At 37.3% G+C, this 15,155-nt stretch overlaps 1 protein-coding gene across 4 annotated transcripts in view; it reads left to right on the forward strand.

Moving 5' to 3' along the window:
- The window catches only part of CDH12 (cadherin 12), a 783,460-nt gene that overhangs the window by 373,908 nt on the left and 394,397 nt on the right, over window positions 1-15,155 (forward strand). The window lies entirely within an intron of this gene.

The raw sequence follows: 15,155 nt of genomic DNA on the forward strand, positions 1-15,155 counted from the left end.
AAATGAAGCCCCACCCTAAGGGGCTCCTTTTAACTTAATTACCACTTTAAAGACCTCATATCTGAATATATTCACATTCTAAAATACTGCAGGTTGGAACTTTAGCATGTGAATTGAGAGGGTGGGGACACAATTCACCCCTAAACCCATCATTTTTATTGCTCCCAATTTGATGTCCAGGCAGTTTCAATAGCTTCAGATTTATATACAACATCTATTGACTTTGCAAGTTTGAAATGTAATACACATCTCAAATTGAATATATCTGAAACTGAATACATCAGTCTAGAAAAGCCTCCTTCATCTCTTGAATAGATTATTGCTCTGGTGTCTGTTTTCAATCTGCACCCTGTCGTATATTCTTCTTAAAGTGACCAGTGTGGTTATTTTTAAATAAAAAAACACATATGTTTTGATCAATCAATGTAGTTTGCCAGATAATACATTATACATACTGAGCTAAGGTATGGGTGAGGGGTGGGCGGTTCAGGCAGGAGGAGGGGGCGTCACATGGAAGGAGAGGGTGACTGCCAGGGTGAGCAGACACTGTAATTAGATGTTGCTCTTTCACACAGACAGGTTTCTCTGGTAGAAAGGTTATTTCTGGTAATAATCCCAATTCTGGGTAAGAACTCCCATTTTCTCTCTTTAGGATAGTTAAGGGATTGGTAAAAGTTTCTTGTGAAGTACAGGACTTTGATTGACCTCACCTTGAAGTAAACTCACATGCCAAAGAAGCACATCTGGGAGGCCTGCTCTGATATCTTGGGGAGGCCTGTCTTTCCCCACAAGACCGTGGATGGCGAGATGTTAGTTTCACTACCAGTAGTGATGATGAAATCCCAGCCCCTTACTTGGCCTTCTCTGATGTAACCCTGACAGGGTGCCTGGGGCATCCTGTTACAGCCTGAAAAATATAAGTTTTGAGTCTCTGTTGGGCTTTTCCTGGCAAGGGTGACATGAGACAATAGTTTTTTTTTTTTTTTTTTTCCAGATTTATTTTTTATGAACACAAGAATTGGGGTACAGGCCAGAGGTGTGAGGGGTGAGAGAGGATTCACCAGAGACAGAGTGGGGAATGAAACAGGTGGATTGACTGAAATACACTGCTGAGGGAGCAGCAGGGAGATGGGAGAGGTCTGCTGTGCCATGTTGGTTAGGCTCCTTGGCCAGGAATCGAATTTGTGTTGCAGTGGCTGCGGACAGCTTCATAGGCTGCTTCTTAACCCCTTATGACACCAGGGAGGCCCTTTTCTGTGTTTTTTGCCAAAATGCAGCAGTTATCATCTAAACATTCCCATTTCTGTGTTGCTTAGATGACCCTTTCCTGAACTTGGTATGGGGGATGCATTTTGTGGGGGACTTCTGTTCTGCCCTCACTGTTCTTTCCAAGACACCAGACTCTTGAGTTGTGGTCTAGGGTTAGCAAAGCAGAAAGGGAGCCACAAGAACACAGCTTAATGTCACCCTGTGGGTTCTGAGGTCTTAGTGTATTGGCCTTTTCCCCTTTTGGAATTTTCTGTGTTCATGTTACATATAACATTATGGGTTTTGTGTTGTACTTAGCAGGAAGAATAGGGAAACATGTGGCTCCATCTTTCTAGACTAAGAAGTCTAATCAAGTCACTGAATTTAAAATTTCACATAATTACCAGTTCAACAATTCTGAAGCTTCAAACAGTCCTTGTAGATTTTAGGAAACCTAAAACACTGATATTATTGTGTTCTTTAAAATGTAAATAAAGATAACCAAAGCGGATCATGCTGTGTTATTAAAGCATGTGTAATGTACACATGTAAAGCATATGTCCATGCGTTTCCTTACTTGTCCTCTTCATCATCCACTAGAGTAGCTAGCGATGAGATGCACATACTTGATTACTAACACCTTTAAGAAAGGCTGTTAGTCTTATGATCCTGGATACTGATACCAAGGCAGGTAAAATCAAGCCTCTATTGTGTCATCATCTGTAGGAAATCAACAGTATCTTACACCGGTGTTCACATTCTATGGGGTCAGCTTAGCTCAATGTGTTTATCCTTTCAGATTCTAAAAACACAGAAAGAAGGTAATGTCAAACCAGGTTACATCTGTGGTGTAACCTGCTCATTATGTAGAGCTTCAGCAATTCTCCTTAACTTCCAGTCATCACTATCTGTAGGATTATTAAACTCACTAAATGAAATCAAGTATGTTAAGTCCATATAATAAACTACATACTTAAAAAAATGACAGCTATTATTTATTTAGGGGAGTCTTAAATTTGCATGGTCAAATGATATACAATGTGAGAAAGTTTTGTTTGGTGGTAAGATGTTTATGACATTTTTAAATATATTTGCTTCAGTATCTCTTAGCTTTTTCCATAAGCAAATTTATAACTTTTCTGGATTCATTAATTGGCAGAGTTTAGTGATATGAAGTCATCCTGAAAAAAAGTCCTCATTATTGATTTTTTAAAGACTTCCAATGGTGTGAAAATATGGTAATGTTAGAGGTCACCCCAAAACAAATTATAGTCTTCACCACTGACCACTGACCAGCTGTGCAGCCCATCATTAAAAAGAAATTACCTTAAAAATTAAAACCCATCAAATCTATTCATTCAGGGTATCCCCACCCAATAGTCCAGATAAATTATTTGTAAAGATAATAACATACCCATTGAAATAGTCAATTTTAATTCATAACTTCTAAGCATATATTTTATTGAATAACAATACATAATATTTTGCCAATATATATTTCTGGATGAACCCATGTAGTTGTGAGACACAGAGTACATTTTATCCACTATCCAGTATAGTTTGTCATCCTTAAAATGTTCTAACTAAATATGATTATTTGGTTATGCATTTTAGCTGACATTTTATAAGCTAGTCCTACTCAAACATAAACGTTTGGGACACATCTTACTTGTGCATATAGTGACCACTTATAAGTATTGTAAAATTAGTAAAAATATGGAAAATATAATTTATTCAAGAGCACCTTGTTCCAAAATGAATTTCAGAATTTCAGGTGAATTAATAAATTCTTCAACTTCGATAAAATGGTATACAATAAACTAGGGAAATAATGGTTTGAAAAAGCAAGAGAGAGAGCTGACAATAAAGTAGATGTTTTTCTAGCTATAAAATATGCAAATATTCTAAGAATTACATGCATATAATTAACTGGAATACCATCTTGTTGCCAAGGAAAATAATTTTCATTTTCATTACTGGGTGGGAAGTAACATCTGAGACTTCAGATGGTAAGTAAGGGTGACTTTGCCCTAATTCATGAAAATCAGGACAGCACATTTCAATATGATCAAATTAAAAAGAGCCCAGGGAGCATCCATGATGATAAAAGATGCCGATGATTAAAACTTGTGTTATTTAGACATTGTTATTGACACCATAAGTATTGCCATGTGCTCTGCAAGCTGCAATGTGCCCTCAAGGTGGTCGTATGGATAACAAGATCAATTTTTTCTCTCTATTAGATGAGGCTATGGGACAGTCTTGTTCTAAATAAAAGGAAATTTCAACATGTCAAAAAGGAAAATGTATAACTGGGGTGATTATCAAATTAGATATGAAGTTTTGGTGAGATGAGTAACTATATCATTATTTTTTATATTTTTGGTTTATGTTGCTGTGTTGTGGTTGAGTTTATTTTTAAAGATTTATTTATTTATACAAGAGCTGGGGTACAGGCCAGAGGTGCGGGAGGTTGAGAGAATTCACCAAAGACAGAGTGGGGAGCAGAACAGGCAGATGGACTGAAAACACTGCTGAGGGGAGCAGCAGGCGTCTCCTGCACCATGTGGGTATCTCCCTGGCTGGCCAGGAATCGAACTGGTGCTGCAGAGGCTGCAGACAGCTTTACAGCACTGCGGTCAACCTGCTGCACCACCAGGGAGGCCCTGAGTTTAAATCTTGATGTTTATTTGTTTACTGTTTGTGTTTATCAATGGGATAACTTGGGAAACAGAGAATTTGAGATAGATTTTAAATCTGGCTCACTGTCCCCAAATGAAAAAAAAAAAAAATCAAAGTAGTTTATTTTGGAATGACATTGATTGGTAGAAGCCATCTGATAAGGTCCTTTCTACCCCTTGAGGAGAGTCACTTGGGATGAGAATTTCTTGATGACCTTCTCCAACCTTAAAGCATTGCAAATTCAATGATTAGAGCTTGAGACTCATCACCAGCTTTATTAGCTTACGCTAAATGAAGTAAGTCAGAAGAAGAAAGGCTAATACTGGATGATTTCACTCTTGTGGAATATAGAGAAATTAAACAAACCAAACAAACAGAAAACCAAATGAACTGACAAGACTAAGTCAGAATAAACCTCTAGAAATATGGAAATTGCATGGGGACTATAACCAAGATGAAAGAGCATACATTGTGCAAAAATGAAAAATGATGTAAATATATATATAATAAAATATAAATAAAAGAAATATGACTGCGGAATTGAGGCTTCTACTAGAGTGGGAGAGTGGATAGGGGGTCAAGGGAGGAGGGCAAGGGAGAGGGATCCCACTGATCCTGGGAGAGGGTCTGTGGGTGCTACCTGGATGGTAGGAGTAGGGTGTGACATAGATCTAAGCAGCTGTGACCTATTCCCCTAAATCATATACAGTGTTGTAAACCAATGTCACCTCAATAAAGGAAAGAAAAAATATCTTGAAAATAGATAATAATTCAAATCTATCCATAGTTTTATCCATTATTGCCTCTGTTTTGCTGTCTTTTCTCTCCCTTTTCACCTTTTCTGTATGTATATCTGTGATTCTGAGGTAAATACATTTTTCTTGTATTCATCCTCTAAATTTGAGATGTTTACAAACATGTATTATCTTGTGTTCCTTGCTAACTTTTTACTTACACAGCAACTTTAGAGAACGGAATATTTTTGAACACTCACTGTTATTTTGATGACAATCTCTGTGTGTAATCTTTATATTTCCATGTGAGTTTGTATTTCCATGTGAGTTTCCAAAGTGATATGTTTTTCATATTGTGTAATTGATTACCATTCTCTATCTGTGCTTTTTTCTCATTTAGGAAATTACTTCTCCCCATGCTTGTGCCTGAATATTTACACTTTGTGTATTTTACATGTCTTAATTTCTGGGATCTGAGAATGTCCAACCTTTTGGCAAAAAGAATGCAGATGTGGTCAAGCTAACTATCTAGAAGTAGCGGGATTATTCTGGATTATCTGGGCAGAGCCCTAGTGTCAGAATTGGAGAAGAAGCTGCTGTGACGAAGGAAACATAATTGGGGTGATGTGCTTTAAAAACCAGAGGCGATGACTAGAAACTGTAAGAGGCAAGGCTTCTTGATCCCCCTCTCAGTCTCCAAGGAGGAATTATCTCGTTAACATATTGACTAATAAAAAGTACCTGATAAAACTGCTTTCAGACCGCTGACCTCCTGAAGTGGAAGAGTAAATATCTGTTGCTTTAAGCTACTAGGTTTGTAGTAATTTCTTATGGCACCAATAAGAAACTCATGTAAGCATCTTTTTAAAAAAAGACTTTATTCACTATAATTTACATGAATTTTATTTTTAGGTATAGTACATTTACGGAGTTGTCCAGCTGTCCTCATAATCTAATTTTAGAATAATGCTATTACCCTCAAAAGAAATCTCAAACTCATTTTTATGGATATCTCTTTAATTAAAAAATAACACAACTACTAGTTAATATAGATGGCAGCATTCAAGTAGTGATTGGTCAAAATAATTCAACTTTCATTAAGTGAGAATGGATATATGGATGGGAGTGTGTAAAGGTCATTGAGGAAATGTTGAAGGTCCTGAGCCATTTATATTAATACTTTTCCATCTACATTGCTTGCAAATTAATAATAAACCCAGTTTGATCTTAGAATAGCAATGACACTTACACATTTTCCTCATTCTAGATTCTCAGATGAATTAAAAAAAAATTAGATTGGGCCTCCCCTGGTGGCACAGGCAGTTGAGCGCCGCACTGTGAAGCTGTACGCAGCCTCTGCAGCACCGGTTCGATCCCCAGCCGGACGGTGAGGGTCCCACATGGTGTGGCAGACCTATCCTGTCGCTCCCACTGCTCCTCTCAGCAGTGTATTTCAGTCAGTCTGCTGTTCTGTTCCCCGCTCTATCTCTGGTGAATCCTCTCACCCTCCCGCGCATCTGGCCTGTACCCTGGTTCTTGTATAAACAAACAAACAAACAAATAAATAAATAAATAAATCTTTTAAAAAAAGCACTTCTTAAAAAAAAACCTAGATTAAAAGCAGACAAATATAGAAATTAAAAGTTCAACAGAGTACATTGAATTAAGTAAAAAATACATACCATAGAGTACACATTTGTTACTACACTGCTACATAATTCTATCCAAAGCTTGAGTATCCAAACTTTTAGATATTCATATGAAAGTGAACTATTTTTCATCACAATCTTACATGATCTTAATATAGAAATAAACTAATTGTCCAGGGGAAACATCATGATTCTTGGTATAATAATTAGAAATGTATTTAGGCAGAATTATCTCCTGATGAAGGAACTTAAATAAAGTGAATCTTTGTCTGCAAATATTTACTCAGTCTACTATGTGTCAGAAATGATACTAGGATGCATCAAAGAAGAAACCAAAGCATCTGCCCTCAGTGCATCACATCCTTTCCAACAGACTCTGATGTTCATTAAAGAAACTTGGCAATGCAGTATCTCAGGCTGGAGGCAACACCCACCCCACCATTACAACTTAGTTAAACCAATTATAAAGACAGAATGGGCTCTGTCCTTGAAAATCATTCAACATCACAATTCTGTCAGGAAATTTTGGCTGACATTGGAGATTTTACTACCTGGCAAATGTCAGAAACTCAGCTCTTCTGTGTAGCCTTGGGAATTGAGAGTCATGTTCCTTAGGAATAGTCAAGGTGGGGTAAAAATTATAATCATTTTACAAAGGCTTAAAATCTCACTAAAGCCATCTGGGTGAGCTGGGGGTATATGAACATTCAAGACTCAATTAGCCTTAGAAAATTAATTTAACCTAACTTTACCCATAGAGTTGTTGGGATGGAAGATTCCAGACCACTCCGTAAAGTAACTTAGTTTTACTCAGGCACAGAATTTACATTAGTGTATAACTAGATATTCTAGATATTTCTTCCTAGATACTATAGGATGATAATAGCATTTCAATTAAAATGCCCACAGAAATTTACATTGAAGAGAGATATAATTCTATAAATATATGATTTGAAAAAGATAGCTAAGATTTTTAAATCTGTAAGATTTTTAGTTCAGGGGCATTAATTTATTTTTACCATTTTTATCCTTGGTATTTAGTGCTTTGTCTCTCATAACCCTGAGTTACTTGATTTTTCTGACATAGCTTTGACATAATTTGCTGAAAACAGGTTAATTATATTCTCAGAAATCTTATTCATCTGACCCTAGAACCTATAATTGTGGTAATGATAATTTATTGAGCACAAACTGTGTGCCGAAAACTGAAGATGACTCAAAGCCCTATGTAATTTCTATGAGTTTTTTTTTTTTTTTTTTAAGATTTATTTATTTATTTATACAAGAACCAGGGTACAGCCAGATGCATGGGAGGGTGAGAATATTCACCAGAGACAGAGCAGGGCACAGAATAGGCAGATGGACCTAAGACACTGCTGAGGGGAGCAGTGGGTGAGACAGGAGAGGTCTGCTGCGCCATGTGGGACCCTCGCCAGCCAGCAGGGATCGAACCCGTGCTGCAGAGGCTGCAGGCAGCTTCACCATGAGGCACCCAACTGCCTGAGCCACAAGGGGAGGCCCTCTATGAGGTATTAACAACACTTTACATGTTTGGTAAATAAAACTTAGATAGATAAAGTAATTATTTGGCAACTTGACTATTTAATATTCTATGACTTAAAACACCTTCCTTTAAACCATTCAATTCTTTGCATGTCTCTTCACAATCTACTCCTGCCTTCTTTCTCTTGTCATTCTCTCTGTCTCATTTTATTTAAACCTCAAGACAAAACATACTGTCATCGCCACATGTATCAGACTCTTCACCAGCAATTGCTCATGCAGATATTAAACTAATAATAAGAAGAAAATAAGTCAACATATGCTGACATTTTTATTTGGTATGGGATTGGTTCAAAGACTCTAACTACAAACAACGGCAGGTGGGCAGATGTGTACTTATAAAATAATGTTGTTTGCAAGCTGAAATGAAAGGACCAAGAGAAAACATTGGTTTCAGAAGGAAGAATATGACCAAAAAGAAGACCCTGGAAATCTTGACACAGAGACAGAATAATAGCAGTTCCGTAGGCCAGAGCATAAGTGAACAGATGTTAAAGAATTCGTCCTATGCCAGCGTGGCATTATTTCCAAGGCATGAAGGTGGTGATGTTGAATTTAAGCATTGCATGAAAGAAATGCATTCAGGATGATATGGCATAGATATGTGTTACCTAGTGGAGTGGCAGCCTGAGGAGGGGCTCGGGATGGAGGAAAGACAACTCAAAGTCCAAGGTTGGGGGGGGGGAGAGAGAGAGAGAGAGAGAGAGAGAGAGAGAGACGAGAGGGGCTTGCATGGCTGGAGATGCAGCACTTATTACTTATTTCCCAGACCAATCTCACATTTTTTGGGTATCAGATTCAGGGAAAGTGTGCAAGCACATGGAGGTCTAACTGGTTATGCTGATCTGGCCATAATGTCTGCCTGCTGTTTTCAGCAGATATCCTCAGACCAAGACTTTTGTCTTGGTGAGAGGCCCCCTGCCTGACTCTACATTTTTGCTTGACGAGCAGAAACTTTGAGAGGGAAGACAATATCCCGAAAACCAAGGGGGCTGGGAATCCACAGATGTGAGCCAAAACAGTAGGTACCAATACTAAGATAGAAGAACTGGCAGCTAGGACCAAGTAGCAGTAGCAGCAATGCTATGAAAGATATAGCAGTTAGAAGCGGGGGTAGGTTGCGTAGAGGGGTGGGATCAGAAATAAGTATTGGAGGGCCTCCCCTGGTGGCGCAATGGTTGAGCACTGGGCTGAGAAGCTGTCCGCAGCCTCTGCAGTGCCGGTTCGATCCCCGGCCGCCGGCAAGGATCCCACATGGCGCGCAGACCTCTCCTGCTGCCTGCTGCTCCCCTCAGCAGTGTACTTCGGTCCTTCTGCCTGCTCTGCTCCCCGCTCTGGCTCTGATGAATTCTCTCACCCTCCCGTGCTTCTGACTGTACCCAGTGCTTGTATAAATAAATAAAGAAATCTTTAAAAAAAAAAAAAAAGAAAGAAGTATTGGTGAGACGTGGAGAAAAAGGTCCCTTCTAGACTGTTGGTAAGAATGTAGACTGCCCAGTCCCTATGAAAACAATATGGCACTTTCTCAAAATATAAAAAATAGATTTGTCATATGATCCAGGAATCCCACTCCTAGGTATCTATCCAGAATATGTAAAAACAAACAAAAACACTAATCAGAAGGGACATGTGCATCCCCATGTTCATTGTGGCACTTTTTACAATAGCCAAGTTATGGAAGCAGCTTAAGTGCCAAGGACAGATGAGGAGATAAAGATGTGGCATGTGTACACAATGGGGTATTTAGCTATTTAAAAAATGGTATCTTGCTGCAACAACATGGGTGAATGGAGGTGATCATGCTGTCTGAAATAAGTCTGAAGGAGAAAGACAAACAATGATCCCATGCATATGTGGAATATAAAGAAACAACATAAAGCAACAGAAAAATCTAAGCCAAATAAACCCTGGAAGTCTGACTCCCCAGAAGGGGGAGCTTTGGAGTTAGTGAATAAAGGTGGGGGGGAATCATAACAGACTATGGCCAAGCATTATGGGTGTTCTGGTGCTGCATGTACTGTAGTAACATAATTCTGAAGAGAAGAGAACATATACCCCTAAATCAGATATAGTGTTGTAAACTTATTTACCTTAATAAAAAATTATACCATTGGGGCCTCCCTGATGGCGCAAGGGATTAAGCACAGCACTGTGAAGCTATTCGAAGCTTCTGCAGCACAAGTTCAATCCCTGGCCAGGGAGCTGACCCACATGTCACAGCAGACCTCTCCTGTCTCGCCCTCAGCAGTGTATTTCAGTAGATCTGTCTGTTGGGTTCCCCACTCTGTCTCTGGTGAATCCTCTCACCCCCGTACCTCTTTCCTGTACCCCAGTTCTTGTATGCATAAATAAATAAATATTTTTTTAAAAATTATACCATTTTAAAAAAGAAACTATTAGGGAGTCAGCCCTTATTAGACCTTTTGACTGAGTGCTTGGATTTGGAGGTGAGAAGTAGCATGTAGTAAGGATGGTGATACGCTCCCAGATTTCCCTTCAAGAAGGATTTACTGACCAGCTAATGACTTGCAGTTGTCAGTTTCCCTGCAGATCCTAGTGACACAGAGGCATTTTGGCAAGATCATGCCCTCCCCATGGCAGGCTTCATCCTGGCACCTGCAGAGAGAGCCTAGAAAGTTCTGCCCTATTGAAACTCTCTGAGGACTGTAGAATGGACCATTTTAGAATATTCAGAATTTTGTCTGAGTCTTTGCCAGTCAACACGACTCTCTCATTTGTCTTCTGTCCATTTCTTTCCTTCCTTTGTACAGAGGAGCCCCCCATAAAAACCTTACACCCCTAATGTCATTTCAGCTGTACTTTTGATGCAAACCAGCCCATGAGACGTCCCGGTACATGAATTGAGACCTCATTATCAAAATAGGGAGCCCTGAAGAGAGATGTAATACATTCAGTTTTAGAGTAATACGTTCAGTTTTAGAATATTGTGTTGGAGGGAACAGTGGACGAATTAGATACACATCTCCTGCAGGTAGAAAACTATTCAGGACTGTGACCTGGGAGCGATGAGTAAGTGGATATTCATATTTGATCAACTTTCTAAAACAAATGTAAAATATCGTTCATGTTTTCATATGTTAGAGAAATATTTTGGAGCCTATTATTCCCCAGGATTCTAATTAAATACTAAAAAAACAAACAAGTGAACAAAAACACCCCACTGTTTTTGTACAGAGCAGATTTTTGGCAAGCTTATTGTTAGGCTAGTTGAATATTTCTAAATGAATTTGCCCTGCGACCTGACATCTCCTACTATTGTTGAAGGTTTCTAGCTGACGAGTCCAAATTGAAGTCCCTCCCTCAGCAGCTCTTTCAGGAAGTGGCATCCCTATGTAAAGCTATTTTCTTTATTACCCAATTTATACATAACTGACAAGGTGTCCCAATTGCCTGGTTATGATATCTTTGCTTCTTCTCTGATGGGAAAGTGATTATGTTTTAAGGGGCTTTCTATACACTCATTTGTCAGCTTTTAGCTGTTGCTTATGTCCTCAGTTAGGTGATAATTGATGCCCAAGGGTAACTTGTACATCTAAATGAGAACAGTTAGTGATTATTCACATCACAGCGTCTATAAACACAGAAAGAGATACAAGAAAGTTTATTTCTTCACCTTCACATCTCCTGCATGTGTATTGGTATGCTGAATGCCATCACCAAGCTTCTTTTTTCCTCGTTTAGCCATTTTAGGCCTTTTTGATTTCACATCTTATTAGTTAATAGTATTGCTGTTGTGCCATGTAAATTATATATTCATATATATTTTATATATACATATATACACACATAGATGCTTTTGACATTAGACATAGGACATATAACAGGAAAGTGATCTATTACTAATGAATGAAATACTATGTATGTGTACATATACATATGCATATTTATACATCCTTTAGACAAAGGGGATATGGAAAAATTTTCCCTATGAAGAACCCTGGGTGGTTTAATATTGGACAAGAAGAATTAATGTGGAAAATGATGTGCTCTCACATCTATCTAGTAAAACATATTCAAATGAATGTGCAGTGTAGTCAGGGAGACTGAGTCCTGGCTTGCCTAGAATAGTCTTGTTTCATGCTGGTAGTTTGCATAAAACATTTGTAGCATCCCAGAAGCCTCCAACATAGCATAGCCTGCTTGAGTATTAAATCATATGACCACCTTACCTGGAGTAAGCCTAAATTAGTTAATACTTTGATTTACAATATACACAATAATGTGATCTATCATTATTATTATTATTATTATTTTTTAAATCTGATCTATAAGCCAGTTTGTTAACTTGAAAAGAAAATAGTTTCATACTTTGGGGATCATTATAAAATGTTTATTATAATTTACTCTGGGGGGCCTCCATGGTGACATAGGGGATAAACCTCACATTATCAAGCTATCACCAGCCACTGTGGCATGAGTTTGATTCCCCAGCCAGGGAACTAACCCACATGGTGGAGAAGACCTCTCCTGTCTCCAACTCACACTCCTCCGGACTCCTTGTGTCCAACATTTAACCATGTCATATTTGACATTTATGATCCAGGTTTGTTTTCACCATAGTGAAAATTATTCTTTGAAGATGACCAACAATCTCTTAATTAAATGTTGTGTGTTTCTTAAGTGATTTGACATTTCTAGGGTGTTTGGCATTGATGATTTCTTCTTCTTATAGGCTTATTTATTCATTTTTACTCTTCTCAAATAGCTCTTATTTGGGTTCCTTTTTTCTGGATATGCTTGTTATTCAGAAATCTGTGATGTAACATCATTTTTACAGTTTTTAAGTTCTTCAAATATTTCATATATATTTCCACTACTATGTAGTTGATGCCAAACTTTTTAGATGACTCTTCTATTGATAAAATGGAGAACTGTATTCCCAGATTTTTCTTTGATCTCTTCACCCAGATTCCCGATAAGTAGCTTAGATTTAACACACCCAGAATTCAGAACACTATCCCAGAGAAATGGCTGCTCAACTTATATTAAACATTTCCCCAGTATCCTGAGAATAACCCTCCTAGAGTAATCTTTGATGACAGTTTCTGATGCAAAACGTACATATGCTTGGTGGCCAACTTATATAGATTCGAGTAATACAGTATCTGTCTTAAATATTTACTGATTTCCAATTTATCGACACTGGGTCTAACCTACCCATCCCCATATGTGTACATGTGTATGGGTGTGTATTTTTCCTCTGCTTATATACTCCATAAAGAACTTTGTGAATTTCTCTATTACGCTTTTTTTTTTTTTTGGGCACTTGCTTTACTCATTGTTATGTTCTCAACTGTCTAAATTGGAATCTCTTTTTATAAATTCAGTCAAAATCTTTATGTTAACACCTAAAAGTGACAGAATATTTATTTGTATGTTATGAATTCATTTATTTAATTTAAATCATTGTTTTAATATAAAGGCATCAAAAGGTGAGAACATATTTCAGTAGTAAGCAAATTTGTTATTATAAAATTGGAAGAATTATCCACATCCTTATGTTCTACTAGAATTTTACATTCTGTTTTGTAACTACCTACATTTTAGTAGGCTTTTTGAAGAAAGAGATTTTTTTCATCATCCTTAGTGGCACTATCTCCACCGAGAGCTTTAGTCTTTTTGTTTATGCAACCACACTACATATTTGATCACAGTAAATGCTTCGTATTATCCTTGTCATCAAAAAGGACTAAATCATTTCTAGGTTCAGCTTTGTTCCTTGCTCCAGGTGCATAGGATGTCCTTGAAGATTGCTGAATGAAGGGTGAATTTTTTTTTGTTGTTTTGCGACAATCTCAAGGGCCATATTTTTATATCTCATAATAGCCATCATATTCTGGCACCTGTCTAACAGTTTTCCAATAAACATGTATAGAATTTAAATATTCCAGCATCAAAAACCTTGTTCACTAAGAATATATGGCTGAGCTGAGTCTCTGAAAATGAAAGGCAGTGTTTGTGAAAACCAGACCTCTCTAAAGTTTCCTAAATGCTATTGTGAATGAAATAAATTCTAGTTATCATCTTATGATCACAAAAATGATACCAAAATACTATTAATTCTAGACAAAGTGTTGTTTATTTTTGGTTTTGTTTTTTAATAAAGGTTTTATTATAAATATTTCCATTAAAGTATATATACCTATATAAATCTCAATTATGTGCCTATTAAAACAAATTTTGAGAAAACATTGATAAAACTAAAATAATGCTATTAGCCACTTCAATTCTCTACATCAGGACAGCACTAAACCAATTTAAAAGATGAATGAGTTTTGCACTTGACCATTACGGATCCTGTATAGAAACAACATTACACACACTAAGTATAAAAATCTGACTCCTAATAGCCACATTCTTGCATTTGAGAAATATTTCATAAAATTTCACAACATTATGATGAAATTTGCTATCCTGACAATTGAGCTTTTATTGCAGTAGGTTAAAAATGTATGGCTGCAAAATTGTTATGATTCCTATTTTTCAATTGAAAATTGGAGTAAGATGGGGCTGGTAATCAGTTCTCTGAAAGTGACAGCTGTAATAACTTGGTAGGGAATTCTCAGAGTAGTCCATGATTTTGACCTTTGGAAGGTATGCATTTAAGGGGAAATTTAATTTGGAAGAAACATCCACTTTCCTTGGCTAATATTAGACAGTCATTTACAAAACCTAGAGGAACTAGTTGTAAGTTCTTCACAGAGAGGAACCAGTATACAAGTATTGGGTTCTTAATAAATGTCGCTGTCAAGGCTATAGCTTTTACATAACCAAGTGCATACCACAGACCTGATGTCACCCACTCTTTTGCCTTGTGGCTTCTGGCTGTCCACATCTTTAATGCAAATAGATTTCCTTTTAGACAATGCTATTTTTGTGAGGAGTAATTTCATTTTCATCCAAATGTCATTCCCTTCAGCTTATATTCACTCCTACAACTGTTCCAACTTGAAAACAATGAATTTTACTTCCCTTAGTTTGAATGCATATATATGAATTTTGGAGTGTGGGAGTATAACCTCTTAATCCATTACCATCCACAGGACCTATGCACTTAAATTAAACCTGCTTAGGATTTATTCCTTTGAAAAATATGTGAATTTGCAAAAGAATACAAGAAGAAATAAAAGACCATCTAATATTATCATATTGTCTCCTATCCCCAAACTAAAATTGTTTCCTAACCTAATGTCAAAGAGATAAAGAAATAAAAAAGAGGAAGGAAGGAAAGGATGATGAAGGAAGGGCTTCTTCCGAA

Source organism: Talpa occidentalis, unplaced genomic scaffold, assembly GCF_014898055.3.
Source record: "Talpa occidentalis isolate TD23 unplaced genomic scaffold, MPIMG_talOcc4v2.1 talOcc4.6, whole genome shotgun sequence".
NCBI classification, from domain to species: Eukaryota; Metazoa; Chordata; class Mammalia; order Eulipotyphla; family Talpidae; genus Talpa; species Talpa occidentalis.